This window comes from Panthera tigris, chromosome D4 (assembly GCF_018350195.1).
Source record: "Panthera tigris isolate Pti1 chromosome D4, P.tigris_Pti1_mat1.1, whole genome shotgun sequence".
Classification (NCBI taxonomy): Eukaryota; Metazoa; Chordata; class Mammalia; order Carnivora; family Felidae; genus Panthera; species Panthera tigris.
The window spans coordinates 41,549,582-41,568,058 of NC_056672.1; the positions used below are offsets into that span (position 1 = coordinate 41,549,582).

General features: G+C 39.2%; 1 long non-coding RNA gene across 1 annotated transcript in view; it reads left to right on the forward strand.

Moving 5' to 3' along the window:
* Positions 1-11,420, forward strand: part of LOC102959011 — a 28,726-nt gene extending 17,306 nt beyond the window's left edge. Inside the window, exons 2-4 of the long non-coding RNA XR_006210586.1 lie at positions 7,405-7,484; positions 10,413-10,525; positions 11,299-11,420. This is a non-coding gene — a long non-coding RNA (uncharacterized LOC102959011). The remainder of the gene's footprint in view (positions 1-7,404; positions 7,485-10,412; positions 10,526-11,298) is intronic.
* Positions 11,421-18,477: the final 7,057 nt, after the last annotated feature.

Here is an 18,477-nt window from a genome sequence, read left to right on the forward strand (position 1 = left end):
GACTGAAGCTGACTAGAATCTTTGAAAAAGTGGAGGTAGGGTCCACTTAGTCATTTAAATGCAGTTTCAGGATTAGGAAGCAGGAAAGGATTCTAGATTAAAAACCCTATTTCGTGGGGCACCTGGGTGGCTCAGTCGAAGCATCTGATTTCAGCTCTCACAGATCTCATGGTCCATGGGTTTGAGCCCCGTTTCAGGCTCTGTGCTGTGTCTCCCTCTCTCTGCCCCTCCCCCACTCGTTCTCTCTCTCTCTCTCTCTCTCTCTCTCTCTCTCTCTCTCTCTCTCTCTATAAACTTAAAAAATATTTTTAAACCCATTGCTTAATATATACCGGGCATGGTGGCGGGCAAATCCCTTGAGAAGACGAAATACTCATCCAGTTAAATGAGTATCATGCTCATTAACCCTCATGCAAGTGCCAGTAACTGGAAAATATGTTTTCCTTTTTATTTACCCAAAGTTCCAGCTCAGGCTCCTACCTTTTCCATTAAGTTTTTGTATCCACTTACTGGTGGCTTTTAGCCTGCAGAGAAATGAACATGGTGTTGCCTTATACATGGTGACAGTCAAATAATTATCATATGATTAAATGACAGAAACTCTTCATTGGTATCAGCAAATGTAGCTTGAGATGAAACTAATAAAACATCAGATTCAGGGTTAAAAATCTTCAACAGTGCATTGAGTGCATTAAATAGTGGAGTCTTACGTCAAGAGAGACATATTTAAAATAGAGGGTACTTAATGATGCTTAGAGGAATTTGTATCTGCTTATTTTACTGTAACAGGAAAATAAAATTCTTCATTAAATGTCTGCTGAGAGATTGTTGAGTGTAGGGAATGTATCTTTTCAGCCTTGTGTCCCTCAGCTCTGAGCACGGTGCCTAGCATGTAATTGGCACTCAATAAATGTTGGTTGAATTATTGAGTGACCAAAGAAAAGCTCCATTGAAATGAATACCTGAGATCAACTGAGAGAAGTTTTGAAATATTATGTGGAATAAAGACTATTTCAGTATTTCAGAACTAAAATATTTTCTGTAATGGTATAAGTTAATTTGGGAAGTATGGTCAGTGAGCAGAAAACAATTAAAAGTAATTATTTTAATTCTCTTTCGGTGAAATACTTTCTTTAAAAAAAATCTGTAACTTACCATTTTATGATTGTGATAGAATTTGTAGAGGAATAAAGAGGAATGATAAAAATGAGCTTTATATATTTTTTGCAAAGTAGTCTATTTAAAAATTAAAACTCAGTTTTGCATTAGAATGCTGTTTAAGTGTTTTAAAATCTCAATTGTCTGCCTTTCTTTTTTAGTGCAAGAATAACTAAACCGGAAAGATTTTTAGCAGGATTTGGTGTCATCACCATCATCTGAACCCCTTTTGGGGAAATATTCACAGAATTAAATTAGGTGTTCTCTGTCTTTGACTCTTAAGCTACAGAGAAATAAAGTTCAGAGACTATAATGTATTTTTTCAGAAAATGTAATTAAATTATATTCTTCTTATACTTTACAGCATTTAGGAATTCTAGCACCATGGCATGAGTGAAATATTTTGGAATGAGAGAAATTTAAACATTTTCTTACATTAATAAATCAGTGCTCAGAATTTAAAATAGTATCTGTTCTTAATTTTCAAGTTACAAAGCACGGAATGCCTACTAAATTCTCTTTCTGAGATGATCACAGGGATACTTGAGTCAAGGTCCATCCCTACTGGAGCCTATTTATTTCACGGGGAAAAAAAACCACACACACAAAAATTGTCATTAAAACCTCAGAGTATAAATCAGCTATTGGGGCTCCTGGGTGGCTCAGTCAGTTAAGTGTCCGACTTTGGATGATCTCATGGTTCATGAGTTCAAGCCTGTGTCAGGCTCTATGTGGACAGCTCAGAACCTGGAGCCTACTTTGGATTCTGTGTCTCCCTCTCTCTCTCTGCCCCTCCCCCACTCATGCTCTGTCTCTATCAAAAATAAATAAACATTAATTTTTTTAAATAAGTTAATTATTGATGTGAGTAAATAGAGGCTCCTTGCTGTCCTGGAAAGAGAGGTGGCCCAGACACTATTGGAGTTCAAATTTAGATTCTCCTACCAACCAGCTGTGTAACCTTGAGAAAGTTGATATAACCTCTAAAGTACAGGGCTGTCCTCAGGGAAATGGCTTTAAGAACACTGCTTCCTGAAACTGAAGTTATTAAATTAACTAACAAAGGAAAAGGCTCTAAGAAAAGTAGCTAACACTCATTGAGTGCTATATTCCAAGTATCACACTATTGGTAGTTCACTTACTATTCGATATCCATTTTCAGAGGAAGAAATCAAGGCCTAAAGAAGTTGTCTATTGCTTTGAGATCAAACACTTATTCAGTGGCCTGGGTGGGGCTCTTCCAGATCTGTCTGACTCTAGTATGTTCTTAGCCACCACATTTGATTGCCTACAGTTTCCCATCAAGTAAGAGAAATAAGGAGCACACAAATAATAACGCCATAAAATACAGTAAATGCAATAAAAGAGGTCAACAAAGGGAAATGGCAGGTTGGAGGTATTATTTCCATCTAGTGGATCTTCATGACAAGGCTCCTGATAAGAGCTGAGTTCAAACAGGGAAAACGAAAAGATGTGGTAGGTTTGGGAGTCTGAAAAAGTACTTTATGTGCTTGGCAGTCTGGGAGAAGGCCGACACATTGCCATTCTCAGTGGACCTTGTACCAATTTTCCATCCCTAATGGTGTAAAAAAAAAAAAAAAAAAAAAAAAAAAAAAAAAAACCTGTTCAAATCAATAACTCAACTTCTGAATTCTGAAGAAATATTCACAATCTAAAAAATTTTAGATTTTTTTCCCCTGACAAGCCAGGGGGAAAAAGGGTGCATTGTCATGAGTAGCAGAGGTTTACAATAGCATTAACCCTTAAAAGTAATAATTTTTCCTCACTCCTGATTTGGGATTACTCTAGGTTGACTCCTACTTACATGGCCAGCCCAGCAAAGCCTCCCTGATTCCCTTTCAACTTTTGGTCCTCTGATCCATTTGCTTCATTGCTAAGAGTGATAATGTGCGGGGCGCCTGGGTGGCTCAGTCGGTTAAGTGTCCGACTTCAGCTCAGGTCATGATCTCGCGGTCTGTGAGTTTGAGCCCCGCGTCGGGCTCTGTGCTGACAGCTCAGAGCCTGGAGCCTGTTTCGGATTCTCTGTCTCCCTCTCTCTCTGCCCCTCCCCTGTTCACGCTCTGTCTCTCTCTGTCTCAAAAATAAATAAACGTTAAAAAACCATTTTTTTTTTAATTAAAAAAAAAAAAGAGTGATAATGTGCAATATTGGCTCCAGATATTAACTTATCAGTAAGTTGTGGCCTTCCAGGTCAAGGAAGTAATGGAAAATGATTTGCCATCAAGAACCACACATACCAAAACATTCTAAGTTCATCCTCATTTCTTCTAAAAATCCCCCACTATTTGGGGTGCCTGGGTGGCTCAGTTGGTTAAACATTTGACTTGTGATCTCAGTTCAGGCCTGGATATCAGGGCCATGAGTTCAAGCTCTGTGTTTGGCTCTGCACTGGGTATGAAGCCTACTTTAAAAAAATGGACCATACATAATACATACCTTCTTAAAGTATATCATGTAGGCAGCTATATGCCCTGTAATAATATGACCAGCCCTGATAATAAGACAGATTCTACGCACATCTCCCCCCAGCAACACAGTTAATCTATACAACATTTGTGCATTTTTGAAGGTATTTTTCCCCCGCCAGTTATAGCAGATTCTGACATCTAGTCCTCTCTTCTGAAAGGATAAACTCAGCATTGTGTAATTTCAAGAGTGGAACCACTTTGACATTCTCTTTTACTCCATTATCCATTATTGAGAGTAGGGACCTGCTTATTGTTCTGATGTTTTTATGCCCAGGATAATGACTGAGAGAATAGTAGACACTTACTGTATGTTGAATGAATCTGCTTAGCAAGAATTCTCAGACCTATATACCTTTGTGCTTTTTTTACTCTGTATGCAATAACAAAAAATGAGAAAGCCCTGATATCCCTTAGGTCTACTTTATTCAAGTAGATGTGTTTAGCTACAGGCAGTTAAGAAACCAGTTACATGCTGTTATATCTCAATTATCTATGTTTAACTATAGGAGATTGACAAATAAGATACATACAGTTATGTATACCGTTATATGTAAGAGGAAGAGGATACTATAGGTAAAATACTCAGAGAATGCTTAAATCACTTTGTTTTCCATTCCTTCTGCACATAAATTTTTTATTCACTATTTATTTGGTCTGTTTGATGAAAGCTGTCTTAATGTTACATATTCATTTTTTCTTAGTGTGGAAGCTTTTTGACTGGGGCAATTAAAGATTACCATCTGTGGCAGAGAAGTGCAATGTCTACTTCCATGACAGAGTTGTCCCTGGATAGTGGCTGCCAGATTAGGGACCACATACATTTCCCAGCTCCTTGCATCTAGATGAAAGTGTGATTCCACCCAAGATGTTTAAGAAGTGGGTGTGAGTTGTGTTGTGTTCTCCATCCTTTCTTTTCCTGTCAATGCATCAGAGACTCAATGCACATAAATCTGAAGCCCTATTAGATAGTAGAGCCACAGTATGGAAGGACCCTTGTCCCAGGGTTACCAGGTAGAGAAAAAGCCAGCTTTCAACCCATTCTGTTATGTGAGCAAGGTATATATTTTGATTGTCTGCAGCCATGGAGTTTATCACCGAGTCTGTGAGCATAGCAGTGAGCATGAATCTATGTATGGTCTTTTTCTTCTACCCACTCTCTCGTGAAAGTGCAAGGTAGCAATTCTCACACCTTATCTAAGGCATACCATTCTTAGTTCTAAGACAGAAAAGAAATATGGAATTAGATGATCTGTGTTCAGGTCCCAGGAGACAAGTGAGAGGACAAGCCTCAATGGTGACAAGATATCCTGGCAGCTAAGTCTGAGGGAGGGAGCCATGAGCCTCAAGGGAAGGAGATTGCTGGAGTGTGGGACAAAAAGGGAGCAGAAGTTGTCTGAGAGAGAAGCTGAATGGTCGCACCGTGATTAAGCCAATATATTTAAGATTCCAGTTCTTAAGGGGAAGATTCCAAAGTGAAAGGGACAGAGTAAAAGCAAGGCTTCAGAATGGCAGGCTGGGAGAGTGTGAGCCTTCCTAGTATGGAAAAGGATGTACTCAAGGCTGTCCAAATGGGCCCAGCCACAGAAGAGCAGGAGAGGGGGCTAGTGGGACATCCTACCTGACAGCTAGCTGGGATATAGAATCCCAGAGACCCAGAGGGTATGGAGCAAGGCCAGTGACTATGGGTCCTGAGCAAAAAATGCCAGGCAGATATGGCCAACTTTTTGTGAGGGTTCTTTAGGAATCTATCATCTGATAATGCATGAAAACACTGGCTGCTGGCTTCAACCTTTGGGAGCAGTCAGCAGAAAATGATTTCTACATGCCCCTGGAGTGAGATCCACAGACATAAAGTTTAAACGGAAGAACTTTATTGGCTTCTAGGAAATGAAGGGTAACTTTCTTCTGGGTACTTATTACAAATATGTAGGTTGGCCCTAGGACCCCAGGCAACAGCTGACACAGATTCCCTGCCAGCTCCAGAAGACCAAGGATCCTCTAGCTGCAGCTGGGTACCAAGAACAAAGTAGAACTGAACCAAAAAGTATTGGCCCAGTTTACTTCATTTATGTCTGCAGTAAAGCTATATGGCTGGAACCTCAAAGAATGAAAGCCCTGAAGACTGAAGTGAGCATTACTGTTTAAAACATTCCTGGGCACCTAGGTGGCTCAGTTGGTTAAGTGTCTGACTTGATTTCAGCTCAGGTCATGAGATAGAGTGCATGTCAGATTCTACTCCCGTGCCGCACGCATGGAGGCCACTTAATATTCTCTCTCCCTCTGCCTCTGCCTCTCTCTCTCTCAATAAAGAAGTGCGTTCACTTTCTTTCTCTCTCTCTCAAAAATTAAAACATTCCTATTCCTCTGTTTACATACACATAAATATGTATTTGCAGCACACTCTGCCATAGATTTGGGAAGATGAAGAACAGTTATCATAGAAGTGTGAACAACCAAAACTAGGCTTTTCTGCCTGGGCTCCAGCTTCCTACTACCTTACCCCAATTCTTTTCCCTTTTCTTACACAGTATCAGCCCCCTAATAACATATAATTTTATTATGCAAAATAATCAGCTCCTACATCTCAGTTCTCTGCCCTCACTGTGTATTTGTGCATGCTTTAAGCCTCACCATCCACGTGCTACGTGCTTCACTGAAGGTCTGTCCTGGATTTCATTCTCCCAGCACCAGCTAGCTTCTGCAGAGACAAGGCAGCAGCATAGCTCGTCCTCTTCCTCTAAGGTCACCAGATTTAGCAAATAAAAATACAGGATACCCAGTGAAATCTGAATTCCAGTTAAACAATAAACAATTTTTAGTCGAAGTACATCCCAGGTACCACATGAACATGTATTACACAAAAATGTATTCGTTGTTTATCCAGAATTCAGATTTCACTAGGTATCTTGCATTTTTATCTGGCAACCCTATTTCCCCACTGCCATAAATTAAGCCAGCTTCCTTCATAAATAGAACACGTTATATCGTTTGGGGTTGAAATGCTTTTTTTCCCCCCTTTTATTAAATTTAAAACTTAGACCATCTGGCATGCAGTAGGTGTTCAGTAAATATTTGTGAACAAATGACTGAATAACTCCCTTTTAATCTTGGAGGCAGGTTAGAATGGTTGAGCAATTTGTCTTTTTAGTGCTAAGCACTGGGGCAGTGGAAATGGGATGGGGGTTAAAACAGAACTACATTTTTCCCAATCTGTTTTTTAAAATGTAGTTTAAGGTTAAGCCACTGTCCTATTTTGAGTGATGTATTTCCTGATGAAAAAATCATTGGTATGGAGAAGGCCTCTATCGTTTAAAGAAAAACTTGGGGGGCGCCTGGGTGGCTCAGTCGGTTAAGTGGCCGACTTCGGCTCAGGTCATGATCTCACAGCCCATGAGTTTGAGCCCCACGTCGGGCTCTGTGCTGACAGCTCAGAGCCTGGAGCCTGTTTTGGATTCTGTGTCTCCCTCTCTCTGACCCTCCCCTGTTCATGCTCTGTCTCTCTCTGTCTCAAAAATAAATAAACGTTAAAAAAAATTTTTTTTTTTTAAAAAGAAAAACTTGGAATTAATTTAAAGTCTTACTACGTAGGATTTTTTTTTGGGGGGGGGTATATTTTAAGTATCTTTTTTGTTAAGATAAATATATCAGACAAGTCTTTGTCTTAATCTAGAATATGCTTTATAGCTTTGTCAGAAATATTAAATTCTAAATTTTGATCCATATTTTCTTACTTTTCTTTGTGTTATTTAATTTCAAGATGCCAATTACTGTTGGAAGTAAGAAGGAAAGGAGGAAGGTAGGGAGGAAAGAAGGAGATAAATATGGAAACAAAAAAAAGTAAGTACTTTATATTAAATGCTTTTGAGGAAAAAGTTTTCTGAATAGATCCAAAGAACCAACAACAGTGAATTGTCTCATTCCAATTAACATTGAAAAGTTCAGAAATTCAGTTCATGAAAATTCACATCAAACATTTTTTGAGTATCAGCTATTTACAAAGTCTCTGTACTAAGCAGTGTTATATAGGTGAAAGGAATGCATTTTCTTCCAAAAACATTTACTACCTAGTGTTTGTAGGGGTGAGGGAAGGGGAAAAGAGGAGAGTGATGTAGTAGTTCATAAACGTAATGCAAGGTCAAGAAAAATGTGTCATTATAAAGGGAAAAAAATGGGATGTCTGGGTGTCTCAGTTGGTTAAGCATCTGACTCTTGATTTTGGCTCAGGTCGTGATCTCATGGTTTGTGAGATGGAACCTGGAGTTGGGCTCTGCGCTGACAGCACAGAGCCTGCTTGAGATTCTCTCTCTCCCTCTCTCTCTGCACCTCCCACACGCACATGCACACTCTCTCTCAAAATAAATAAATAAACTTTAGAAAAGGGGGGGATACAGAATGAAGGAGATCATGTTTAGTTGCAAATATCAAGAGAGGATATACCATTTGGATGAATTTTGAGTGGAGTCCAAAGAGAAGGTATTCTAAGACACACAGGGAATGCAGGGGCGGTGCCTGGCTGTCTCAGTCAGCAGAGCATGTGACAGTTGATCTTGAGGTAGTGAATTCGAGCCCCACAGTGGGTGTGGTGCTTACTTAAACACACACACACACACACACACACACACACACACACACACACAGGGTAGGAAAATCCAAGGCCTTTTTGGGGAAAAGTGTGGACATTTTAGATGGATATCACAATGATAATCCTATAAACTTTTATTTCCTTTCAAAGACTGATGTTAGCAATTTGAGAATGAAGCCAGATTAAAAGACAGATTTGGCCATCCCAGAGTTCTTTTCTAAATGAAGCAGGCTAGGATTACATACATGTGTACCCATATACACTCACTCACACAGCCATACATGACATATTTTAGAAGTGTTTTCCCTCATTGTCAAAAACCGCCGGGCACCACAGTACTTGAATTGCTTTATGCCAGTTCTATCTATGAGCTTGGCCCCTGCAGTGGAGGTTTGATTCACACAGGACCTCTGCAGTTGGGTTCTGGGAACATCTTCCATGTGCTTTTTGTTAAAGAATATGTCAGAATATCAAGAGAACTGAGTTATAATGCTCAGCACTGGAATGCTGAATCTTTAGCTACATATGCCTCCCAGCTACAATTTCAAGTTTTTTTTGCAAAACTAATCCAGGCATTACATTATTGTCAGTGCCTCCCAAAATATTCCTTGCCAATTATTCTGCTTGTTTTCAAAGGTTCTCTTAGTACAGGTATTTCCTGTTTTATTTCAAAATTAATGATAAATGATAGGCTTTTGAAGGTTTAGAGAATGAACTGTGGTCCAAGAAACATTTTTTTTTATTATTGGATAGGCATTGCCTAAACTGTTCCAACAGTTTTCCTCCTCTCGAGTTGAAAAGGTAATTATTTTTTTTCCATAGTCATACATTCTTGAGGACTTAAAGAATATATTTTGAGAAGTTCATTTGCAGACTATATTTTCAAAATCAAAACATCACAATTATTCTTTCACAATGAGTAAAGGTTTCACTTTTACATTTATTTACTTCTGAAGCATTGTCTCTATAATAGCAAACATCCTCATACTTAATCATTTTAATATGGGTTATTGCTTTTTTCCCCCTTAAATTGCCCAAAGACTTAAAAGAGGAGAAACGTTTTTGAATGAACAAGACCCATTTTAGGAAGGATCAGTCCATTTTTTCAACAGCAACATTGCTGGTGTTTTTCAACAGCAACATTGCTCCCTTTCATTTGTTCCTTTCACAAAACGATAGTATTTCAAGAAGTACTAAGATCAGTTAAATAGTCCAGTTTCCATGTTTCCATGTTAAAGGCGACCAGTGCAAAAACTGAAGGGCAAAGAATGTTCTTGGGGTTTAGCATTATGAAAAAGACACGTGCAATTCAAGTGCAAAACTATGGTTTTATTCTTTGCCTGGGTATATCATAAGGAAGAGTTTTTTCCTTTGAATCCTAAAGATATTCTACCTTATCCCAAAAAGAGTGCCTGGAACTCTCTGTCTTCCAAAGCTCTGTGCCTGGCTGGGGCCTCCTCTGACTCTGTACAATATGCTCACGATCCGGATGCTCTTTCTGGCCGTGACTGAATGTGACTGGCACCATTTACCATTCCTGCAAACCTGGGCAGAGAACCAAAAAATCACACCTGGCACTCTGGACCTGTCCAAGGAGGATGAAAACAGGGCACGCTGAACTTCTACTGCCAACACAACCAAGGCTGCCTGGCCCTCCACACATCTTTGTTCTGGTCCTTAAAGATCATAGAGACCCAAGGTCACACCCAAACTTGAAAGAGATCCTCTCTTTTCCTCCTGGCCACCTCTACTACCTCTGAAGATGGAAAGGTGACCTTATGTTTGTAGCACATTTTTAGACCACTAGTTCTGTGTTAGACCTGAAGAAAAGTGTGTGTGTGTGTGTGTGTGTGTTTGGATATCTGCACACACATATCCATTTATACACATATATGTATATTGCAAAAATAAACTTTAAAAATTAAAAGTATTATTTTTAGAATTTCATTGTGATGCTGTGTTCCTTTGGGCAACAATTAGATATTTTAATACATGAGGACATTGATGTCCTTACATTTATTGAAGTTATTGAATTGCTTGTCACAACCCACCTGGTGGGTTGACAGTTATGTTTACATGCTGAGAAGTAGGAGGAAAAGAAGTAATGATTAAGAAGACATTTGAGTGCTACTCTTGCCTCTGGCTGGTTTACTTTGGACATCATAAACCCTTTTTTTTTTCAGGATCTAGTATTTGGGAGTATGCTTGAGAAAACAGAGCTTCAGGAAAAGCTGAGAATGACCTCTCTTTGGCTGACTCACTGTGACTTTAAAGTAATATGTCTTTACAGAACATGGTAAGAGTTCAAAGTTTGCTTTTGTTTCTCCCATATTTCTTAGTATAGAAGAAAAGCAAGACTGTAACCCATGTATTTAATTCCTCCCTTTATTTCAATGGAATAAGCACTGTATCCTTTTGTCATAAAAGAAAGTGTGATAAATCGATAAATCACATCGTTCCTTCCCTTATGGTCAATCTTGGGGTTCCTCCAGCCCCTCAAGCTATAGAAGTGGAGTTAAGGTTATTAGGCAGTCTGTCTCCCTTAGCCTGGTTTTCAGGAGCAGTGATAGGAGCACAGAATATTCTGTGATGGCAGAACCATGTCACGGAAAGAACACAGTCTTGGATTAGGAACCTGGACAAGATATTTAACTCTTTAGAGCTTAAGTTGCTTCCAGGAAAATGGTGATAACGTCTTCCTTAGGCTGTCTTCATTATGATTAAATAAAATAAGGTTATAAAACTACTCACATTGTACTTGGCACATAGTTAGTACTCGGAAACTTTCCACAGGTACATGGGTTTAATTAGCAAATAGGTTCTAATCATTCTCAGGCCATTTTCAAAGTGCAAATTCAAAGTGCAAATTTTGTTTTGTCAAATTTCCTCCTCCTGATCTTACCACTAATTACCTTGGGAATTAATGATCAGGGCTTCCTTGCTACTTTCCAGATCCCCAGTCTTTATACATGATAAGTTTCCAAAATTCTGCATTCCCTTTTTTATCATGCAACTCATGACCTTGGTCCCACAAGGCCCCATGGTTCTACTTTCCTGTTTTCTTCCCAGGCTTCTCTGCTGTTGGAACAGGAAGACCAAACAGCTCCCTGAATCACGTTACCTGCTCTGTATCCACTGTACCAGTTCTCTAAACTGGCTGAATATCGGGAACACCTGGGAAGCTGTTTGTATAATAGGTATATGCTGATTCAGATTCAGTATCACACTGGAATTGTGCATGGTGATCTGTCACACATTTAGATGCACTAAATCATCTTGAACTCCGAGATCTAAGAAATACTCATTTTTTTTTGTTTCACTTTGTAATTCTTCTAAGGACCCCATTTTCTTCCACTTTACTCTAAGTCACTGTTTATAATCTTAGTCCTCTTGTTCTGGTGATGAACTAACCCCCTCAGTTTTTCCCTAGAGCTTCCAGTTTGCCAAATCATACTGTTTCTAGCTCTCATGTTCCTCTCTTTTCTACCGGCTCTCTAAACTTGAAGGAACTCTTCATTCTCACCTCCCCTGGATTCTCCCTTCAGTCTTCCCTCCTCACCAGAAGGCCCCTGGGGATTTTTATCCCTGAACTATCCTCAGTGCTGTCACCTTCCCCTCTGCCTTTACGTTCCTGTTGGCCTGGGTTGTTACCATAACATCTTCTCCTGATTTGCCTCCAACTGCATTCAAAACCTAGCAGGAGCTGGTTGCCTACCTGAGCCCCAGCCCTGGACTGATCTTTCCCTCTCTTGTCAGGACTTGCCCCCAGGATGTGGTTACAGAGGGCTTTGCTACTGTCTTGTCCACTGCTGATAGCTAAGGCCTGCCAGGGTTGCTGTGGTATCTGGCTTCTAAGTTCCAGGCCCTGCAAAGTCTGTTAAAGTCTGGCCTCTGGACTGTTAAAGTCTGGCTGGAGCCAGCCTGCCTGCAAGTGTGGTTCTGTGCAACTGATGTGCAACTCCTTGATAGCATGCAAGGCTGGCGAAAGGCTTGAAGCTGTGACTTGCCGGAGCTAGGAGTGCTTGAGGGAGATGTATGGGAATAAAGGGGGCCAAGGAGGAAAGGCTGGCATGGGGATTACTGTCTCATTTCTTATGACTAGATTGTCACCTCTGTGAGAATGTCTCCATGATTCTAGCCCTATCTTCTAACCAAACCAAAGCTGACATCTCTACTGCTTACTGGACACCTCACCTCCAACCCCCCTCCCCCATTCCTGCCATCTTGCTTTAAAACAAAACTCATCATCTCTTCTCCAAAACCTCTCCCCTACTCCACATTTCCTTATGTAAGTGAATTTATCTTTGTTCTTCTCACCCAGGCTTGAAAACCTGGACTCATATTGGCTTTCTCTTCTCCTCCCTATATACCAGTCTGTGACCTGTTCCTTTAAATTCCTCATCTGAAAAGTCTCTCTTCCTTTGCATTGATTTATGGGCAGTAAGCCACAAAAATCAATCATACTAATATTCAATAGTTATTATAATAATAATTAATATAATATAATCAATACTACATATTAATATTATAATTAATACTATATATTAATATTAACCAATTATTAATATTTTTAAAAAGATTTTATTTTAAGTAATCTCTACACCCAACGTGGGGCTTGAACCCAGAACCCCGAAAGCAAGAGTCACATGCTCTACCAACAGACAGCCAGGCACCCTACTAACTATTAGTATTAACATATATAATACCTACCCACATGCTGTATGTAATATCATTATACCAGGTTGTGAAAATTCTACTTACTCAAGTCAACCCAACAATGTCAATGAATTCTCATTGCTTAAAAAACTAAAATCAAACCTCTTGATTTCCTTGATTTCATATTCAAAACTCATCATAATTCATTCCTTCCTTGATCACATCTCCATGATCCTCCCACTGTTACTTGAAGGAGAATTGTTGCTTCCACCAATCAAATCTCTTTATTCTCCATTATTCAACAAATGTTGACTAAGCTCTTTGGATAGTACATTCTGTGGGCTCCATTCACTAGACACATTGTAAACATTTCTGCTTCCTGAGTTTGTTCAAATCTACCCCCTGCCTGACCTGCCTTCCCCATCTGGTTTTCATCTCAGGCTGAGGTCAAGCCTCATCTCCTTTTCCAAAGCCTTGCAGGCTGCTCCAGGTCTCTGGTTTCCCTGTGCTCTTGGACTTTTATTTTCTCCAATATTTGTGTTACTCCTTGGTACCTACTTTCTATTCTCCTTCATTTTGTCTTTTTTTTTAAGTTTATTTATTTTTGAGAGAGAAACAGAGAAAGCAAGTTCGGGGTGGGGGCAGAGAGAGAGGGAAAAAGAGAATCCCGAGCAGGCTGTTGGGATTGCAGAGCCCGACGTGGAGCTCAAACTCACAAACTGTGAGATCATGACCTTAGCTGAAACTGAGTCAGATACTTAACAGACTGAGCTACCTAGACACCTCTATTTTGTTTCTTTATTTAAATAGACTTTCTGTCAATATCTTCTTTACCTGTGTCTAACAAGATGAGAAACTCCTTCAGGTCAATAGTTCTCAAATTTTGGTCCCTGATCATCAGTATCAATATCACCTAGGAACTTGTTAGAGATGCAAATATTCAGGCCTCTTCCCAGACCTACTGAGACAAAATTCTGCAGAACCACAACTCCAGGTTACGGATTTGAGGATGAGAAAGGTTTGGTCTGCCTCTTTGTTTCCCAAGTATACTGCAAGATATTAGGAATATTTTTCTTTCTGATGGTATATTTGAAAGCCTTTGGAAAACTGAAGCCTTCCTTGCATTCATATGTAATGGTTTATTTTTACCTTCTTCAAAAATTACTTGAACCAACTTTAAAAGTTGATAAAGTGGAAAAGAGGAGGAGGCAAATATGCTAGCCACAAGAGTTGCTGTTGTTCTCTCATTGTATCTAGAGCTTGCTGGCAGCAAGATAAAAAAAGGGAAGTATAATGTCTTTCTTGTTTCATTTATACCAGAGGAGGTCAAAACTCTATTTCTATAACTTAATTTAAAAAATCCCATATGGAAGCTTCTAGAAGGGTTAACTCAGAGAGTTAAAAGGTAAAACCCAGAGGTTTTATAATATAGGTGGCAATGGCTTTCGCATGACTGGTTTATGTTTATTACCACCCTTACATAAATTGTGCCAATACTTCGTGTGCAACAAAGAGGAGCTATACTAAGCCTGTGCCAAGAACTCACTCTACCATTTCTCACAGTTTTGTGGCTTGAAGGGAAGAGTTAATTTTTCCCAGAGGGCCACCAAGAAAATAATGTAGAGCGTTGTCTTAAAGTGTGGCCCATTCCCAGTGGGCCTTGTTGGAGACAGGAAGGGTGTGAGAGGAGTAAGCACTCATCCATTACCAAAGGAAAGACTAAACATCTAAAGGAGAGCAGTCCTGTGAGCGATCTGCGGCCTGACTGGCCCCAAGGTCACCTGAAGAAGGTGAGTTTGGATTGGAGCACAGGGTTTCATACCAAGTAGAGGTCTGGGGCCAAATGCAGTGGGACTGGAACAGGGAGACAGAGCATTTAAGAGGGTAGACAAATCCCTCCCCCTCCATGTACTGTCTACCATGGGGAACATTTTACAAGAAAAGAGTTTTTACCGTAGGATGGGTTGCTTTTCTTTGTTGCTTGCTAATAAGGACATAATAAGGCTTTTTTGAAATTAGGAACTTAAATCAACACCATTACGTAAATTCAGAGCTGATTTAAGATGGGACTGAGACACAAGAAAATTTATCTTCACTAAGTCCCTATTGACTCTGGGTATGGCCTTCTGTGTTCACAATCTAGATCCTGTTCTTCTCAGTTTGGTAACCTTGTGACACACAGACATCATCAGCTGGGGGAAGAGGGGAGCTTAGTTTCTAAGCGCTGAACAAGTCTTGACTATGGAGTGCTCTTGCCTGTCTATTATAAGTAATGTGCAAGTAATTTTCCTGCAGATAGCACTATAATGAGTCTCCAAATATTTGATAGAATAAGTAGACAAAATAAGATAGACAGAATTCATAGTCAGAATTCCAGACTCTGTCATTTTCCAGCTGCATGACCTCATAAAATGAGATAATGCATGAAAATGCTTTGAGAACTGAAAGTATTTCTTATACATGATCAGGGAAGTTACCTACTAAAAAAGAAAATCCTCAAATGCAATTCACGCTAAAATAAAGATATGGAGTACTTTGGAGGAATTGATGTGTATTTCTGTTTATGTGCCACACATTCCCAAAGTCCTGAACCCCAGCTTTCATGGTATTGCTTACTGAGTGCCTGTACCTGCTAGATGCTACTGTAGGTTAACGACCATTTCACAAATGAGGACATTATAGCACCAAGATGTTAAGTACTTTATCCAGCTCACAGAAAGATGAGGTCATTTTAGACAGGGCTTCCACTAGAAGAGGAGAGAGGAATAATATTAATAACAGTGCAAACACAATAATAATACCAACAACAATAGCACCTGACTGAATTCCTGGTATTTTGGCGCTTTGTCACATATTTTACATGCATTGTGTTGTTTAATGATCCTAAGAACCCTATGGGCTGAGTATTAGTCACTCAGTTTTAAAGTTGAGGAAACTGAAGTTCAGAGTCTTTAAGGAATGTGCCCAAGGATGAATTCAGCTGGGTTTGAAATCCGTCTCTCCTTAAGACCTTGATTTTCATACTGTGCTCTATTGCCTCTCAGAGTAGAGCAGGGATAAAAACCAAATCAATGAATTCATCAGTATCAAATTTCTGAAAAAAGGTTTTCCTAAAATTTAAATAAGTTTAAGTCTTTATCAAAATTTAAGTATTGAAAAGAAAGCGATCTTATACAGTTGTTCCCCTAGAAGTTTCTATAGTGGTTTAGTCTTAATATTGTATTTAAATGGAATCTAAATGTCCCAAGATCTATAGTTTTAAAAAAAATCACTAACTGTATTTTCTCACCAAAATAATATTTTCTCTAATATAAAAAATAAGTTCATGGGGCACTTGGGTGGCTCACTTGGTCGAGCATCTGACTTCTGCTCAGGTCATGATCTCGAGGTTCTGGAGTTCAAGCCCCGTATCAACCTGTCAGCACACCGCTTCGGATCATCTGTCTCCCTCTCTCTCTGCCCCTCCCCTTCTTGCACTTTCCCTTAAAGTAAATATTTTTCAAAATTAAAAAAATAAAAAATAAGTTCACCTGATTATTTCTTTTTCTGATCCTTTTTTAGTCTCTTCAGGATACTGTATTCATCTTCATATGAAATGATCTAGGTGAAGAAAATAACCTATGTGAGGAAAGGGAATCCTTTTGCTTTCTGGAGTGTGGTTGACCTGATTCCATTGAAGGAACGTATAGAGGATTAAGTCTTTTTTTTTCCCCAAATTGTGCTTCATGGTTCCTACCTCCCAACGAGACTAGCTACATAATTGCAGGGCCTAGTGCAAATGGAAAACTAGGGTGCGTTATGCAAAAATTAAGGATTGCCACATAGCAACAGCAGATCACACATGGGCACACAAGGCTCTTGCAAGTGGAGCATCCCTTTGCAACGGCGGGTCACCAGCTCATGATGCCACCTCTGGGTTTACATACCTTTGTAACTCCAGGAATGCAGCAGTAACAGACTTAGCTTGGTGTAACTAAAGAATACATATCCTTGGTGAGCACAGAGTTCGCACTGTTAAGTTATGCCTGCCTAAGGAGTCCAAGAAGGATAGCTGAAACTTTTGTTGTCAGATTCACTCTAGTCATTTTTTATCTGGAACAAGAGTTTGTATAAGAGTATAATTGTTATAAGTTATTCCTTGTACAAAGCCATTCAAGTGTTTTATTTAAGTCAATAATTATATGGGATATTTTCTAACATAAGTGTAGTAAAGTAGAATAACAATATTGATTTTTTTTTCCCAAAGAAAGAGTATATTTGGCCTATCATCTTGGTAGCTACCATTTCTTAGTGGACTAGCTAGAATCTGACCTAGAAGGAGACTGTAGGGCCTGGGTGGGACATGATATATAGCACTTACTCTGGGGTTTGTCTCTTCTTCTGTACACTTGATTTACCCCCAGACTATAGTAAAGTAAGGAAGGAAATGGGGTAAGGTGAAAACACAAGAATAGTACATGTCTTCTATGTGGAATTCTAGTTATTTAAAAAATATATTAAACATTTGCAATTTTCTAAAGATATTTATTCTGAAAAAATAGCTTAAATAGTTAGAACAATTTTATTTTATAAGAAAATCTAAAAGATCCCCAACTTATCTGCTAAGATTTTAATTACTGACAAGTAAAGAATATAAAAAATGTAACCTTGAATTACATCTTCTCCCTTCTCACCTTCCATGTAGATTTTCACTCAGAGCCCTTAAAATAGACAAAGGGAGAAAAAAAAAACAGTCGTAATTTGAAAATACACGGGACCCTGAAAAATAAATAATCAATCTCGCTGATTTAAAGCTTTTAAAGAAAGTGATCAGTTTTCTTTGGGTGAGTCTAGAGTGGAAGAAGTGGAGAGAAAGAATGTTATAGGAGCACCTATATAGGGGCGTCCATCTTCAGCTCAGGTCATGATCTTGTGGTTTGTGAGTTCGAGCCCCGCATCGGGCTCTGTGCTGGCAGCTTAGAGCCTGGAGCCTGCTTCGGATTCTGTGTCTCCCTCTCTCTCTACCCCTCCCCCACTCGGGCTCTGTCTCTCTCTGCCTCTCAAAAATAAACATAATTTTAAAAAATAAAAAGAATGCTATAAAACTGTCACCTAGAGAATGATCCCTTCCTTTGCAGTGATTTTTATACCAGGACTCATGGTCCAGTCAGCTTGTTAAATGCCATTTTGGAAAACAGAATAAGGTGCCTTTGAAAGTGTGGAATATGGTCAATTAGCAGTGAGTTAAGCACTATAAGTTTTCAAATTTAGTGAAAGAGTTAGGCACTTTTAGAAATAAGAAAGAAAAGACTGAGTGATGGATTTCTGTATACAAAGGCATACTGCTCAGGAAAAAGCTAAGAAATCACCCACAGAAAACACAATTTAGGGAGAAAGATTATAAGAAAAATACTAAATATCCTAATGGGTAGAGTGCATGTCTCTACAGGTACCCAATGTAGAAACATTGGCTTGAAGTACTGAACGCAAATTGAGATTGGGTCTTTAAATACAGAGTGAGTTAGGTGATTTGGAAGGACAGTTTCCTGGAATTGCATAACAATGAGGTAAAAGTTGAGTCTTGAGTTACATCGTTAAAATTATATGCCTTTG